Here is an 18,217-nt window from a genome sequence, read left to right as displayed (position 1 = left end):
ATAACTAATATCACAGAAATATAAAGAAATACCACAAGCAGTTATATGCCAAAAATTTGGACAATATGGAAGAAATGGAAAAATTCTTAGAAATATACAACCTTTTAAGAATGAACCAGGAAGAAATAGAAAATATGAACAGGGCAATCACAAGTAATGAAATTGAAATTGTGATTAAAAATCTTCCAACAAAAAGCTAGGGCCAGATGGCTTCACCGGCAAATTCTATGCAACTTTCAGAGAAAAGCTAACACTTATCCTTCTCAAAATCTTCCAAAAAATTGCAAAAAAATACTCTCAATCTCACTCTATGAAGTCACTAACACCCTCATTCCAAAACCAGACCCCCTCAAAAGAAAGTCATACACAAAAAAGAAAATTACAGGCCATTATCACTGATGAACATAGATGCAAAAATGAACCAAACACTAATAAACATAATCCAAAAACACATTAAAAGGATCATGCACATACCATGATTAAGTGGGATTTACCCCCTAAGTCTTCAGTATATACAAATCAATCAACGTGATACACCATATTACCAAATTAAAATATAACAACAGGGACTTCCCTGGTAGTCCAGTGGCTAACACTCTTCACTACCAGGGCAAGGGGCCCAGGTTTGATCTCTAGTTAGGGAATTAGATACCAAATGCCAAAACTAGAAGTTCACTTGCCACAACTAAAGTTCCCACACACCACTAAAAGGATGGGAAACCCTGCAAGCTAAAACTAAGACCTAGCAGCCAAATAAATATATAAAATGATTTTTTTAGAAAGAATAAAAACAATATAATGATCTCAGCAAATGCAGAAAATGCTTTTGACAAAATTCAACACCCATTTATGATAAAAACTCTCCAGAAAGTGGGAATAGAGGGAATCTATGGAACAACAGACTGGTTCCAAATAGGAAAAGGTGTACGTCAAGGCTGTATATTGTCACCCTGCTTATTTAACTTATACGCAGAGTACATCATGAGGAACGCTGGGCTGGAAGAAGCACAAGCTGGAATCAAGATTGCCGGGAGAAATATCAATAACCTCAGATATGCAGATGACACCATCCTTATGGCAGAAAGTGAAGAGGAACTCAAAAGCCTCTTGATGAAAGTGAAAGAGGAGAGTGAAAAGGTTGGCCTGAAGCTCACCATTCAGAAAACAAAGATCATGGCATCTGGTCCCATCACTTCATGGGAAATAGATGGAAAAACAGTGGAAACAGTGTCAGACTTTATTTTTGGGGGCTCCAAAATCACTGCAGATGGTGATTGCAGCCATGAAATTAAAAGACGCTTGCTCCTTGGAAGGAAAGTTATGACCAACCTTGATAGTATATTAAAAAGCAGAGATATTTCTTTGCCAACAAAGGTCCGTCTAGTGAAGGCTATGGTTTTTCCCGTGGTCATGTATGGATGTGAGAGTTGGACTGTGACGAAAGCTGATCGCCGAAGAATTGATGCTTTTGAACTGTGGTGTTGGAGAAGACTCTTGAGAGTCCCTTATACTGCAAGGAGATCCAACCAGTCCATTCTGGAGGAGATCAATACTGGGTGTTCATTGGAAGGACTGATGCTAAAGCTGAAACTGCAATACTTTGGCCACCTCATGCGACGAGTTTACTCACTGGAAAAGACTCTGATGCTGGGAAAGGTTGGGGGCGGGAGGAGAAGGGGACGACAGAGAATGAGATGGCTGGATGGCATCACCGACTCTGTGGACAGGAGTTTGAGTGAACTCTGGGAATTGTTGATGAACAGAGAGGCCTGGCGTGCTGTGATTCATGGGGTCGCAGAGAGTCAGACGACTGAGCGACTAAACTGAACTGAAATGAACGTCAACATAATAAAGGTTATATAAAAAAATCCCAGAGCAAACTTCACTCTCCATGGTGAAAAAATAACAACATATCCTCTAAGATCAGGAACAAGACAAGTATGCTTACTATTGCTGCTTTATTCAAGATAGTTTTGGAAGTCCCAGCTATGGCAATCAGAGAAGTAAAATGATACAAATTGGGAAAGAAAAGTAAACTGTCACTGTCTGCAGATAACATGATACTATACATAGATAATCCATAAATATGCTGTCAGAAAGCTAGCAGAAGTAGTCAATGAAATTGATAAATTGGCAAGATGCCAAAATAATACTCAGAAATATAATACATTCCTATACATTAGCAATGAAAGATAAGAAAGAGAAATTAAGGAAACTCTCCCATTTACTACTGCAAGAAAAATAATAAGATACCTAGGCATAACCCAACCTAAGGAGGCAAAAAATATGTATTCAAAAATCTATACGATATTGATGAAAGAAATCTATGTTCATGGATTGGAATAATCAATATTGTCAAAATGCCTATAGTACCCATAACAATACACAGATTCAATACATGTGATATCAAATCACCAAGAAAATTTTTCACAGAATTAGAATAAGAAATTTTACAATGTGTATGTAAACACAAAAGCTTTTGAATACCCAAAGCGGTTTTGAGGGAAAAAAATAAATGTAGCTGGAGGAATCACGCTCCTCTGCCTTTAGACTATATTACAAAGCTACAGTCATCAAGATAATATGGTATTGGCACAAAAACAGGAACATAGATCAATGTAACAGGAAAGAAAACCTAGCACTAAACCCACTTACCTACGATTACCAAATTTATAATAAAGGAGACAAGAGTATACAATGGAGAAAAGATAGTGTCTTTAATAAGCGTTGCTGGAAAAACTGGACAGCTATGTGTAAAAGAATAAAATTAAAACACTCTCTAACACAAACATAAAATGGATAAATGACCTAAATGTAAAGCTAGTCACTACAAAACTCTTAGAGGAAAACACAGGTAGAATACCCTTTGACATAAATATTAGCAAGATCTTTTTTTGACCCAACTCTTAGAGTAATGAAAATAAAAACAAATATAAACAACTGGGACTTGATTAAGCTAAAAAGCTTTTGCACAGCAAAGAAAACAATAAACGAGACAAAAAGACAATCATTGGAATGGCAGAAAATATTTACAAATGAAGCAACTGACAAGGGATTAATATCCAAAACATACAAACAGGTCATGAAGCTTCAATATCTAAAAACAAATAACCCAATGAAAAAATGAGAGGAAGGATTAAATAGATATTTCTCCAAAGACATAGAAATGGCCAAAAAACACAAGAAAAGGTGCTTAATATCAAACTATAATCCAAAAAGATACACTCACCCTAATGTTCATTAAAGCACCATTTACAATAGTCAGGACAAAGAAGCAACCTAGAGGCTCCTCATCAGAAGAATGGTTAAAGTAGTTGGGGTGCACATATACAGTGGAAAAGTACTCAACTATACAAAGTAATAAAATTGTGATATTTGCAGAGATGTGGACAGACCTAGAGACAGAGTGAAGTCAGAAAGAGGAAAGGAAAAATGATACAGATGAACTTATTTGAAAAGAGAAATAGAGACACAGATGAAGAGAATGGACATATGGTTATAAAAGGGAGAAAGGTGAAGTGGGATGAACTGGGAGACTGGGACTGATATATATATACACACACTATTGATGTCATGTATGAAGTAGATAACTTTTGAGAACCTACTGTATCACTCAGGGAACCCTACTCACTGCTCTATCATGACCTAAATGGGAAAGAAATCCCCTAAAGAGAGGATATATGTGTGTAGGTATATATATATATATATATATATATAGATAGATAGATAGATAGATATAGATATATATCTGATTCACCTTACTTTAGAGCAGAAATTAACACATTTTAAACAATTGTACTCCTATAAATATTAATTTTAAAAAGAAAGAAATATATCTGAACAAATTAATTCATTGCAGCAATGGAAAAGCCAAAACAAAAAGACAAAACGAAGGGAGAAAGAAGTACCCATGGAACATTTTGCTACTTGTTTTTATACAATTAGATGCCCTAGAATTTAACAGCTTAAAAGTGTTGACACTAGAGCCATCATGTGATCCAGCAATAACAGAAATGCAGTCACTGTATCAAAGGAACATGTAAACCTTGTGTTCCTTGAAGCATTATTCATGAGTCAGGACACGGAAACTGCCTATGTCTGCTGATAGACAAATGGATAAGAAATGTGATATAGACAAGTATATATTAATAAATATATAGCTATTTATAGATGTATATATATTTGGAATATTATTAAGTCATAAAAGAAGTTGTTGTTCAGTCACTCAGTCACGTCCGACTCTTTGCGACCCCATGGACTGCAGCACACCAGGCATCCATGTCCATCATAATCTCTAGGAGCTTGTTCAAAATCATGTCCATTGAGTAGGTGATGCCAAACAACCACTTCTTCCTCTGTCGTCCCCTTCACCTCTTGCCTTCAATCTTTCCAAGCATCATTGTCTTTTCTAATGAGTCGGCTCTTCGCATCAGGTGGCCAATATTGGAGCTTTAGTATCAGCTCAGTCCTTCCAATGAGGATTCAGGGTTAATTTCCTTTAGGATTGATTGGTTTGATCTCCTTGCAGTCCAAGGGACTCTCAAGATTCTTCTTCAACACCACAGCTCAGAAAATTCTTTGGTGCTCAGCCTTCTTTATGGTCCAACCCTCATCCATACATGACTACTGGAAAAACCATACGTTTGACTATATGGACCTTTATTGGCAAAATAATGTCTCTGCTTTTTAATATTCTGTCTAGGTTAGGCATAGTTTTTCTTCCAAGGAACAAGTGTCTTTAAATTTCATTGTTGCAATCATCAACTGCAGTGATTTTGGAGCACAAAGAAAATAATATCTGTCACCATTTCCATTGTATGCCCATCTATTTGCCATGAAGTGATCTTTGTTTTCTGAATGTTTTTAAGCCATCTTTTTCACTATCATCTTTCACCTTCATCAAGAGATTCTTAGTTCCTCTTCACTTTCTGCTATAAGGACGTTGTCATCTGCATATGCGAGGTTATTGATATTTCTCCCAGAAATCTTGATTCCAGTTTGTGCTTCATCCAGCCTTGCATTTAGCAAGATGTACTCATGTATGGATGTGAGTTGGACTGTGAAGAAGGCTGATCGCTGAAGAATCGATGCTTTTGAACTGTGGTGTTGGAGAAGACTCTTGAGAGTCCCTTATACTGCAAGGAGATCCAACCAGTCCATTCTAAAGGAGATCAATCCTGGATGTTCATTGGAGGGACTGAAGCTAAAGCTGAAACTGCAATACTTTGGCCACCTCATGCGACGAGTTGACTCACTGGAAAAGACTCTGATGCTGGGAAAGATTAGGGGCAGGAGGAGGAGGGGACGACAGAGAACGAGATGGCTGGATGGCATCACCGACTCTGTGGACATGAGTTTGAGTGTACTCCAGGAGTTGGTGATGGACAGGGAGGCCTGGCATGCTGTGATTCATGGGGTCGCGGAGAGTCGGACACGACTGAGCGACTGATCTGATCTGATCTGACTCTGCATTTCGGAGAAGGCAATGGCACCACTCCAGTACTATTGCCTGGAAAATCCCATGGATGGAGGAGTCTGGTAGGAAGTTAAATAAGCAGTGTGACAATATACAACCTTGATGTACTTCTTCTCAATTTGGAAACAGTCTGTTGTTCCATGTACAGTTCTAACTGTTGCTTCCTGACTTGCATGCAGGTTTCTCCGAAGGCAGGTAAGGTGGTCTGTTATTCCCATCTCTTGAAGAATTTTCCACAGTTTGTTGTGAAAAATACAGTCAAATGTTTTAGTGTACCAGTCAATGAAGCAGATGTTTTTCTGGAATTCTCTTGCTTTTTCTATGATCCAACAGACATTGGCAATTTGACCTATGGCTCCTCTACCTTTTCTAAATCCTTCTTGAACACCTGGAAATTCTCAGTTCATGTGCTGTTGAAGCCTAGCTTGGAGAATTTTGAGCACTGCTTTGCTAGCGTGTGAAATGAGTGCAATTGTGTGGTAGTATGAACATTCTTTGGCACCGCCTTTCATTGGGATACAAGTGAAAACTGACCTTTTCCAGTCCTGTGGCCACTGTTGTGTTTTCTAAATTTGCTGGCATATTGAGGGCAGCACTTTAACAGCATCATCTTTTAGCATCTGAAATAGCTCAGCTGGAATTTCATCAACTCCACTGGCTTTGTTCATAGTGGTGCTTTCTAAGGCCCAGCTGACTTCACACTCCAGGATGTCTAGCTCTAGGTGAATGATCACACCATCGTGGTTATCTGGGTCATGAAGCATTCTTTTGTATAGATTTTCAGTGTATTTTTGCCACCTCTTCTTAATATCTTCTGCTTCTCTTATATCCATAACATTTCTGTACTTTATTGTAGCCATCTTTGTATGAAATGTTCCCTTGGAATCTCCAATTTTCTTGAAGAGACCTATAGACTTTCCCATTCTATTGATTTCCTCTATTTATTTGCATTCATCACTTAGGAAGGCTTTCTTATCTCTCTTTGCTATTCTTTGCATTCACATGTGAATATCTTCCCCTTTCTCCTTTGCCTTTCACTTCTCTTCTTTTCTCAGCTATTTGTAAGGCCTCCTCAGATACCCATTTGCCTCTTTGCATTTCTTTTTCTTTGGGATGGTTTTGATCACCACCTCCTGTACAATGTTGTGAATCTCTGTCCATAGTTCTTCAGGCATTCTGTGTATCAGATCTAATCACTTGAATCTATTTGTCATTTTCATTTTATGATTGTAAGGGATTTGCTTTAGGTCATACCTGAATGGCCTAGTGGCTTTCCATACTTTTTTCATTTTATGTCTGAATTTGGAAATGAGTTCATGATGTGAACCACAGTCAGCTCCTGGTCTCGTTTCTGCTGAGTGTATAGAGCTTCTCCACCTTTGCTTGCAAAGAATATAATCAGTCTGATTTTGATATCGATCATCTGGTGATGTCCATGTGTAGAGTTGTCTCCTGTGTTGTTGGAAGAATGTGCTTGCTATGATGAGTGAGTTCTCTTGGCAAATCTCTGTTAACCTTTGCCCTGCTTCATTTTGTACTCCAAGACCAAACTTGCCTGTTACTCCAGGTATCTCTTGATGTCCTACTTTTCATTCCAGTCGCCTATGATGAAAATGATATCTTTTTTGGTGTTAGTTATAGAAATTCTTATAGGTCCTCATAGAATCATTCATCTTCCATTTCTTCAGCATTAGGGGTTGGTGTATAGATTTGGATTACTGTGATATTAACTGGCTTGCCTTGGAAAAAAACAGAGATCTTTCTGTCATATTTGGGTTTTCACCCAAGTACTGCATTTCAGACTCTTTTATTGACTATGAGCATTACTCACTTTCTTCTAAGTGATTCTTGCCAACAGCGGTCATTATCATGGTCATCAGAATTAAATTCACCCATTCTGCTCATTTTATTTCACTGATTCCTAAAATGTCAATGTTCACTCTTGCCATCTCCTGTTTGATCACTTCCAATTCATCTTGATTCATGGACCTAACATTCCAAGTTCCTATGCAGTATTGTTCTTTACAGAATCAGACTTTACTTTCACCACCAGACACATCCACAACTGGTTGTTGTATTCACTTCAGTGAAGCCTCTTCATTTCTTCTGGAGTTATTTCTCTGCTCTTCTCCAATAGCATATTGGAAGTATTTTTAAAAAGAAGTAAATCCTGCCAAAAATTTAAGACTAAGTGAAATAAGTGAAATGGATACTATAATTTCTCATTCATATACAGAATCTAAAATAACCCAAATGTATGTAAATAGTAGCATTATGGCTACCAGAGCCTGGGGGTTAGAAAAAATAGGTGAAGGAGTAAAAGTGTGGAAACTTCCAATTATAAGTTAAACAACTCCTAGAGATGTAATATGCAGAAAGGTGACCATAATTAATAATACTTCACTGTACATGTGAAACTTACTATGAGGTAAGATTCTCAATGTCTCATCACACAAAATAAATAAACCACACAACTGAGCACACACACGTGTACACAATGATTTCACAATATATTGTTGCTGTTGTTCAGTCACTAAGTTGTGTCTGACTCTTTGAGACCCCATGGACTAGCATGTCAGACTTCTCTTTCCTCCACTATATTGTCACTGCAAATTTAGTAATGACTATTTTACTATATTTATTATACAAAGACAATATAATTCTCTACCTAGGGTATGAAAGAGAACCTTCAAAAGCATCTATGAGAGGAAATTGAATAGTAAGTTTGTGGATGGGAAATCAACATGTAAAAATCAATATTTATCAACAATAACCTTATATCTTTATAAATATCTTATTCATAATTATAATAAACATGAGAATAATTATTGGAATAAATATCAAAAAGGCTAAGCAATATCTTTATAGAATAAATTACAACATGATAGAAGCACACAGAAGAACTAGGTAAACAGATGTATAACATATATATATAAGTAGAAAGACTCTATCATAAAAATGACAGTTTTCTTAAACTATAAAATGAATGCACTTCCAATCCCACCAAGGTGTATGTCAAAAACTTGGAGGAAAAAAGATATCACAACTAAAGGGAAAAATTACTGAGACATGATGATAGTTAAAAGAAGGATGCTGTTAACTACCCCTTTATCACCACTATCTCCCAGGCTTGATGAGGCAAGGGGGAGATACAGAGTTACAGAAAGTGGATGAAACCGGAGCTTTGTAGCACAGTAGCCACTTTTATCCACATGGGATATGTTCCAAAACCCACAGTAGATGCCTGAAACCTCAGATGGTATCAAACTTCACAGATACTATGTTTTTTTCCTGTAGCACTAATAGACAGATGGTGTATACAGTGCAGATATACTCAACAAAGGGATGATTCATGTCCCAGGCAGGATGGAACAGGGAGACATATGATTTCATCACAATACTCAGAAGACACAAAATTTAAATCTTATAAATTGTTTCTTTCTAGAATCTTCCATTTAATATTTTCTTACAGAGGTTAAACATATAACTGAAACTGCAAAAAGCAAAATCTTGGACAAGGGGGACTACCATATAGGACTTTCAGGACATAAGTGGCAGTGAATGCTACTTGACCAGCAGCTGTTCTCACTCAGCCAAGTGATGAGATGGGAGAACAAGTCTCAAATCTGCCTCCCTGAAGGTGAGGGGCTTGGGGTATTTATGGGATAAGGATGAGGCAAGGGGGAAGGTAACTGGAGGTAAGAAAAAGGTGAGGTAATCATCATTCTATGAAGACGTAACTACAGGTTTTTCCATGGGATGCATGCTCAGAAAATAACAGCGTTAACATACTCTGAGGGTGGAGTTTTTGGCCTTTGATATCAAAAGGTCACAAGTGGATACTGGAGCATGCCCAGTTAGATGGTTGATGGTCTTAACTAGCTCCAGCTCAAACAGGACTGACTACAAGTTCCTTAAAAAAAAAACCAAAACAAAACTGGGACAAACATTTTATTGTTTACACTACATGACATGTAGAAGGCACACAAGTTTTTATAGAAAAAGAGAGAGCCTGACTAGTGAAAACAGTTTACAGTTTATTAATGGTTAACTGATAACTACTCTCAGTTTCATGGAAGTTGAGTTCTTAATAAAATATATAAAGGTTCAACATTATAAACAGTTTAAAGGATTAAATTATTAAGTACTGAATTGACACAGGATTAGATAAATGAACCAACGGAACAGAATAGAGAATCTAGAACAAGCCTGTAAATTAGCTTTAAAATCAATGCAAAAAATTAAACTGGTTATATACTTGGGTGGGGTTGGGGGTGCACTGAGTGGGGAGGAGATTGGTGATTCATACTTCAAATAACTACAAAAATAAATGTCAACTTCCAACTATTCCAGATTTCAGTGCAAAACATAGTTACAGCGTCAGGAGGAACTAGAGAATAGCTTACAATCACCAAGAAAAGACTACCCAAACAGGTAAAACCAAAATTCATGAAGGAAAAGAATAATAAAACTGAAAGTAATAAAATTTCAAAATCTTTACACAATAAATAACATTCTAATATTTTTAAAAGGGCCATTGGCAAAGTAAATACTTTCAATGTATATAGATGATAAAAAGTTAGTACCCAAAGTGTACAAATTTTAAATATCCACACTGAGGGTAAAAAAAAAAAAAAAAACATATTTAAAAGATAATTTGTAAAGGAGAAGAACTGTATAATCCTTATAAATATGTAAAGATGCTTAACATACCTCTCAGTTGAAAGAAAATAAAATATCAATGAGATATTTAAACACACATATGCAAAATTAAGAAGTCTGATAATACTTTGCTGAAGGGCATGTACTGGTACAACAATTATGAAGAGCAACTTCATAATATCTGTGAAGAGAGATGGATCTACAAAGATATATTGAGAATAGAAACTGCTCTCTCAAAATCATGCACATTTTCAAAATTTTACTACATATTTAAGTAACCATATGTAACATACAGAATTACCTTTTTAATCGTAAAATTATAAAAATGATGTAACATTATAATCGTCTTTTACAATCTTCTTTTTCATTCAAGCTAAATTTTACAGACTGATCTATGCCAACTCGTATATTTTAGCTTAGTCATTTTAAAGTCTATATAGTATTCAGCTACATAAATATAATTTATGATTTTTTGGATTTTTAAATTAATACAAAGATATTCTCATAAACTCATGTCTTTTTGTGCCCACATGCAAGGGTTTTTCTAAAAGTTAAATTGCTGAATATGTCCAGAACTATAATTCCATACATGAAAAAGATACCCAAGAGATAAAATAAAAGACAAGGCACAACACAATACACATTTATTAAAATGTATGTGTTATATATGAACATAAATATACATGATATATATGAACATAAAATGTCAGCATTTTGGCCACATCTCAGAAAGAAAATCAGTAATTTTGAGTTTGTAAAGAATTAAAGAGGGACTTTCACTTTTTACTCACATATTTGCATTTGTTCAAATTTTTTACAACAAACCTGTTTTTATACTATTTTAGCTTCAAAGACACTGAAAAATAAAATCCAAATTTGTTCTTTTGATTTGTATTATGTTTATTTCCCTACTATGATATATTAAGAATACCTTAGAAATCAGATTGAAGTCTTATAGTGTTATGAGTCACAAACTAGTAAGAACTCATTTTAAAAATAAAGTTTCCTTTCCATTTATATTATCAAAGTGATATGCTCTCACCATTGAAAACTTTTAAAACAAAGAAAGAGAAAAAGGAAAAATAAGAACACTCATTGTAAATTGATACCATGTATTAATATCTCTTGAAGACAGATCTCTAGTCTTTCCTATTCTGTTGTTTTCCTCTATTTCTTTGCATTGATATCTTCAAGAAAATTAGAGATACTAAGGGAAAATTTCATGCAAAGATGGGCTCGATAAAGGACAGAAATTGTATGAATGTAACAGAAGCAGAAGATATTAAGAAGAGATGGCAAGAATACACAGAAGAACTGTACAAAAAAGATCTTCATGACCCAGATAATCACGATGGTGTGATCACTCACCTAGAGCCAGACATCTTGGAATGTGAAGTCAAGTGGGCCTTAGAAAGCATCACTACAAACAAAGCTAGTGGAGTTTACCTTTTCCAGTACTGTGGCCACTACTGAGTTTTCAAAATTTGCTGGCATATTGAGTGCAGCACTTTCACAGCATCATCTTTCAGGATTTGTAATAGCTCTACTGGAATTCCATCACCTCCACTAATTTTGTTCATTTGTTTAGTTTGTTTGTTTGTTCAAGGCCCGTGTGACTTCACATTCCATGATGTCTGGCTGTTGGTGAGTGACCACACCATCGTAAATATCTTGGTCGTGAAGACGTTTTTTGTACAGTTTTCTGTGTATTCTTGCCACCTCTTCTTAATATCTTCTGCTTCTGTTAGGTCCATACCATTTCTGTCCTTTATAGAGCCCATCTTTGCATGAAATGTTCCTGTGGTATCTCTAATTTTCTTGAAGAGATCTCTTGTCTTTCTTATTCTGTTGTTTTCCTCTATTTCTTTGCATTGATCGCTGAGGAAGGCTTTCTTATCTCTCCTTGCTATTCTTTGGAACTCTGCATTCAGATGCTTACATCGTTCCTTTTCTCCTTTGCTTTTCACTTCTCTTCTTTTCACAACTATACGTAAGGCCTCTTTAGACAGCCATTTTGCTTTTTTGCATTCCTTTTCCATGGGGATGGTGTTGATCCCTGTCTCCTGTACAATGTAACAAACCTCCATCCATAGTTCATCAGGCACTCTATCTATCAGATCTTATCCCTTAAATCTATTTCTTACTTCCACTGTATAATCATAAGAGATTTGATTTAGGTCATATCTGAATGGTCTAACAGTTTCCCCTACTTTTTTTAAGTCTGAATTTGGCAATAAGGAGTTCATGATCTGAGCCACAGTCAGCTCCCGGTCTTGTTTTTGCTAACTATATAGAGCTTCTCCATCTTTGGCTGCAAAGAATATAATCAATCTGATTTCAGTGTTGACCATCTGGTGATGTCCATGTGTAGAGTCTTCTCTTGTGTTGTTGAAAGAGGGTGTTTGCTATGACCAGTGCGTTCTCTTGTCAAAACTCTATTAGCTTTTACCCTGCTTCATTTCGTGCTCCAAGGCCAAATGTGCCTGTTGCTCCAGGTGTTTCTTGACTTCCTACTTTTGCATTCCAGTCCCCTATAATGAAAAGGACATCTTTTTTGGGTGTTAGTTCTAAAAGGTCTTGTAGATCTTCACAGAACAGTTCAACTTCAGCTTCTTCAGCATTACTGGTTGGGGCATAGGCTTGGATTACTGTAATATTGAATGGTTTGCCTTGGAAACGAACAGCATATTCCTCTAATAGGTCTTTCTGTTTAAAACCAATTTTCAAAATATCTTTATACAACAAATATTTCCCTAAGTAAAGTGTACAAATTGAATTATAGCAGTTTTTCACTCATTGAGGAAGAACTAACACAAAACTATTCCTTTTCTAAAGCACAGACACACCCTGGCACCCACAGGATAAAGTGCACATGTGTAAATTAGCCCACAGTTGCTAAAGGAGGAGGAGCTCATGCATGTGTGAGTGGCAGAGAGTTCAGAGTGCTGAATCCAGACAAATATTGCTACCATAAAAAATAGAGAGGCATCAGATGTGGATAACTCCTTGCTCTTCATGCAAATATATAAATGTAAAAACCAAAACTTGACATTATTAAAGTGTTCTCTTCGTTAATTTTTAGGACAAGTTAGTGAGGATAATCAACAATTTTCTTGGAAAAATTTATTTGAAACAAAATAAAAAATCTGGGAGCCCAGTAAGAAATTGCCAACATATGTTGTCACTTATACTGTTGAGCACATTATTCAAATAAATTTTTGCACTAGATATAGAGTGTAACTTAGCATCAAATAGAAGATTCCTTTTACATTATTTTTCTCTATAAATAAATTTAGCATAAATATATATATATATACACGTGGAGAAAAGTATTAAAAAATAACAAACATCTACAAAACATCTCCTCAAATTTAGCAGAATTTATCACTTTGAAGTTTTTCTCAGATACTTATTTTTTCCATTCAAAAAGTATTTATTTCCTTTTTTCCATAAATATAAATCATACTTATGATTGTATGAAAATACAGTTGAAAAATAAAGAAATAAACTAACCATACTCCTATGACTACTGCCAATATTTTGAAATATTTTTATTTACTATTTAAAGAGTAATTAGATTTCAAATTCTAAGATCTCTTTTACATGTCCCCAAAATAGATTTTTGGGCTTTCTAAGTTACTGGGAAATATATCATGAATAATAAGTTAATACTTACTGCATCATTTTTAACAATTTCTGCAAGTTGACAGCTATGGTTCATCCCCATAACAAAAGTCCATGAAAATAGTCTATTATCACTGCTTTTCAGATATTTTTTTCAAACTTTTGGTGTAGAAAAAATAGGGGAGGGGAGTTTTCTAAGTTTGCTTTTCTGAATCTAAGGGTGGTTATCCTCCATGATGAACATCTTAAAGAACAAATCAAACAGTCCCAGACGTTTCCATTTAAACTTGTTATTCATTATCTTAATAATCTTCCAATTAATTCCCCCATTTCTGTTTAACTCTTTGTCTTTGTTCCTGGCACAAATCTTTTTTCATGTTGTACTTTCTAAATCAGTACTTGTTTATCCATTTATTTATTAAACTTTAAAAATTTAAGACATACTTTTGTGATTAAGAGATTTCATGAAAGATTAAGTTTACAAGTAACCTATAAAAATAAACCACATTATCTCACCAAGAAAGAAGAATAGCTAGCAAGAGTTGTTGTATATGTTATGCTAAATGTTAAAGGGTCGTTTCACACTGAGTCTGGAATATAACTTTGTGTTCAGTTAAGGCAAAATTAATGCCAAGACATATCAAAGGAAATATTTTGTAACAACTCCTCATATCTGGCACAACTGCTCAACCACATCACATTCCTTCTTTCAAGATGCCAATGGTACCTTGAAATTTGTCAGACTTCTCCCAACAACAAGGGCCTTAAGCACAGTACATTTGTCCTTCTACTAGAAGACTCTTCCCTTCTCTTCCTGCCTGATTAATTCGTACTAACCCTTTTGCTGTCAGCTCAAATGTCCTGGCCTCAAGACGTCTTGCCTAGACCTTCCCTCTAAACTGAACTAAATCAAAGTCCCTAGGTACAGGCTTTCTCATCAGTGTGTAGCTGTCCTTCAATACATTCACTCTCCCATATGTGTATCTGCTTGGGTGTTTAACTCATTTCACAAAATAAAACTCTCCGAAGAGGCAGAGATCATGCAACATTTTCCAATCATTATATTATCAGGACCAAGCTGAGTAAAAGCTATAAGGAGATGACCAATAATTATATATTAAAGAGAAGTAGAAAAGAAGGGAGGGAGGGAGGGAAATTAATCATTAAATAAACAGATGACTGCATAGGACTCCATTTGGTGATCTAAAAATTATGACTTTGTAAATAAAATGCCTTTGAGAAACACACTTTTATCATCTTCCTTATCACTTTCTCTTATTGTAAATGAATGTGGCTTATGGGCTTCCCTGATGGCTCAGTTGGTAAAGAATCCGCCTGCAATGCAGGAGTGGAGGGAAGTGAAGGGAAAGTCGCTCAGTTGTGTCCAACTCTTTGTGACACCATGGAATATACAGTTCATGGAATTCTCCAGGCCAGAATACTGGAGTAGGTAGCTGTTCCCTTCTCCAGGGGATCTTCCGAACACAGGGATTGAATCCAGGTCTCCCACATTGCAGGCAGATTCTTTACCAACTGAGCCACAAGACCCTGCTTCAATTCCTGGATCAGGAAGATGTGCTGGAGAAGAAATAGACTACCCACTCCAGTATTCTTGGGCTTCCCTTGTGGCTCAGCTGGTAAAGAATCTGCTTGCAATGTAGGAGACCTGGGTTGGGAAGATTCCCTGGAGAAGGGAAAGGCTACCCACAACAGTATTCTGGCCTGGAAAATTCCATGGACTGTATAGTCCATAGGGTGGCAAAGAGTCGGACATGACTGAGTGATTTCACTTCACTTCACTTCACTTAAGCTTTAGCCCTGATTCTTTTTCTCTTTCTTCTTTTCCATTTTCCTGTAGAGAAGAAAAGTCAACTTGCCACATACTTTAGGCCAAGTTTCCTTCAAAAGCAGTGTCTGAAATAAAAACTAATGTGCATATAGTAGAAGGTGATTCCAGAGAATAAGAATGAAGCACCAGGTAAAGTGAAACAGGCAAATAAAAGACAATACACGTGTATGGATTCAGGTCATGATAATGGCCACCTGAAGTTCCACCCAACTGGACCTTCTGAGGTCCCATAGAAAGGCTCTCAGAACTGCCAACTCAGTCTAATGCCTCCCGCTTCCAGGTTGCACTTCCAGGGTCAGAGGGAAGACACGCTGGTATGTTGCAGAGGAGAAAGTGAAAGGTACTTAGCAGAAGCTCAATGTGAGAAATCAATACAACTGAGTCATAGCTTGGCTACCGTGCTTGCCATAGTCACAGACAGAAGTAGAGTGAGACTGAAAGTATATCAGGTAGGGACTAAGTTGAAGCATGTGATATGCCTAAAATAACTAAATCACTGATTATCAGAGTGTCAGCCACTAATAGTGAGCAAGTACTGACACATCACATTTACCAGCATCACTCAGTTTCCTAAAGGACTTCAGGACCCTGAACTAAAGGCAGCAAAAAGTCCATTCCCAGACTTCTCTAATTTCCATCTAATAGAATTGGATTTTCCAATTTCTACACAAACGTCAGTGGTTTCTCATATGTTATAATCACTTAGAAATATCATTACATATTTTAGTTCACTTTGAGTATCCATCCATTCATAAACAGATTCAACAAAATTTCTAGGCTAATGCATATCAGTTCAGTTCAGTCGCTCAGTCGTGTCCGACTAACCGCGACCCCATGAATCACAGCACGCCAGGCCTCCCTGTCCATCACCAACTCCCAGAGTTCACTCAAACTCATGTCCACAGAGTCGGTGATGCCATCCAGCCATCTCATTCTCCATCGTCCCCTTCTCCTCCTGCCCCTAATCTTTCCCAGCATCAGAGTCTTTTCCAGTGAGTCAACTCGTCGCATGAAGTGGCCAAAGTATTGCAGTTTCAGCTTTAGCTAATGCATATAAGTAGAGTTAATTTAGGTCATGCTTTAAGTATATTGTTAAAGACATCATTTCGAAACCAACTGACCATCATTTGTAACATTTCTTCTGGAGGAAATATATTCTGTCAACCATATATCAAAGAGAACAAAAATTGATGTACTATTAACTTGTTAACTCTAGTATATGCATATGACAAGCTAAGTCTGTGTCTTCCTGTTCCGAAGTAACAATCTGAAAAACAAAGGACAGTTGTTTCTATAAAGAGAGTGGCTCTAGTCTTAATACATTATTCACTTTCTTTTATTTTTATTTCTTTATTTTTTCAGTCATGTGGCGTATTGGTTTCCCTACTGGAAATCAAAGCAGGTCCCTGTGGTGGGAACAATCAGTTCTAAGTACTGGGCTGCCAGAGGATTCCCTATTTACTCCATATGTGTAGAACTTATGTGAGTTAGGACGATTCCTAAATCATGGGATGCTTATGTTCAGAAAGGAGTGCTTTTTTAATACACACATGTGTATGTGTTGTATCACCCCTAAGAGAAAGAAAAATTTTGCCACTTTATTCTGTTTATTTACCATGAATGTAAATTTACTACCTATTTGAATTGCGGGATTCCATTGTTGTGAAATTCTACCTCAAAAAGGAAATAAACAGTTCCCAAATGATTTGTACATAATAAAACTACATAGTATTGTAGAATCTGACCTCTTTTAACAACATCATTTTTTTTTTTTTTTTAATGGAATGGGTTCAGAGTTAGCTCTATTACCTGAAAGTGAAAGTTGTCCAGTCATGTCTGGCTCTTTGCAACCCCATGGATTGTATCCCTCCAGGCTCCTCTGTCCATGGAATTCTCCAGGCAAGAATACTGGAATGGATAGTCATTCCCTTCTCTAGAGGATCTTCCCAAACCAGGGATCAAATTCAGATCTCCCACATTGCAGGTGGATTAATTAGTATCTGAGCCACCAGGGAGAATCTGACCTCTTTTTATAACAACACTTTTTAAAATCAAATGGGTTCAAAGTTAACTCTATTGCCTAGAAGCCTATAAATTGGGATTACTGAGATTACTTACTCCAGTTTTATCACCAAGTAATTATCTTATATCTCTATACATCTGTTTTTGTATCAGTGAAAAGTAATGATGCAATACACCTGACAGTGGAGTAACTCACAATGACCAATATTACCACGTGGAACAAGAAAAGCCAGAAAATAAATCTGTTAAAAACTATTGAAGAGCTTCTGAAGAAGTCAAGACTAGAGGCTTCAAGACTCCAAATAAAGGAAGCATGCAGAGGTAAACTGAACTGTTGAAGGAGCTCTTCTCACCTGGAACAGAGAATGGAGGCATTTGCCAACCTAAATACACAGCAAGAGGTTGAAAATATGCACTTTGACTTAGCAAAGGACTCCTGATTCAGGGTAGAGAACCAGGGGAAAAAAAAGAAAACAAATTGACTTTTGGAGTGAAAAATATAAGATTAAAATTAGAATAGGCTGAGATTCCAGTAAGAAATAGATGATGAACTACCAAATTGGTATATGCCTGGTTTTACCCAC

This window comes from Moschus berezovskii, chromosome 5 (genome assembly GCF_049115385.1).
Source record: "Moschus berezovskii isolate FMDL1 chromosome 5, NW_MosBer_1.0, whole genome shotgun sequence".
Classification (NCBI taxonomy): Eukaryota; Metazoa; Chordata; class Mammalia; order Artiodactyla; family Moschidae; genus Moschus; species Moschus berezovskii.
The sequence above is the reverse complement of the archived record's forward strand: the minus strand, read 5'-3'. Positions refer to the sequence as shown.